We start from the raw sequence: 650 nt of genomic DNA, 5'->3' as shown, positions 1-650 counted from the left end.
CTTCGAAAGAGATTGTCCATTTTGTACATGAAGTGCATCCAGTTTTTGCCGTAACCCATTCTACTTTCTTGCACATGCTATGTGGGTGAAATTATGATACCATGCCAACTTTCAACCTTTTCAGAGTTCATTTCAATTGCTTTTCAATTTCATGGTCTTATAGCTCAAAACAATCAGTAAATGCATGAAAAATAACAAATGAAGTCAGAAAGGATTGAAAATTGATGATGTGGCTTTGAATGGTGCATTTTGAACACAGAAAAACTATGGAGTTCAAATAAGTTCAAAAAAATGAAATCCCTTTGTAACAGACGAGTTTCGTGATGAAACCCTGATACTTCGAAAGAGATTGTCCGTTTTGTACACGAAGTGCATCCAGTTTTTGCCGTAACCCATTCTACTTTCTTGCACATGCTATGTGGGTGAAATGATGATACCATGCCAACTTTCAACCTTTTCAGAGTTCATTTCAAATGCTTTTCAATTTCGTGGTCTTATAGCTCAAAATAATATGTAAATGCATGAAAAATAACAAATGAAGTCAGAAAGGGTTGAAAATTGATGATGTGGCTTTGAATGGTGCATTTTGAACACAAAAAAACTATGGAGGTCAAATAAGTTCAAAAAAATTGAAATCCCTTTGTAACAGA

The sequence above is a fragment of the Triticum aestivum genome, chromosome 7B, assembly GCF_018294505.1.
Source record: "Triticum aestivum cultivar Chinese Spring chromosome 7B, IWGSC CS RefSeq v2.1, whole genome shotgun sequence".
NCBI lineage: Eukaryota > Viridiplantae > Streptophyta > Magnoliopsida > Poales > Poaceae > Triticum > Triticum aestivum.
Note: the sequence above shows the minus strand (reverse complement) of the source record.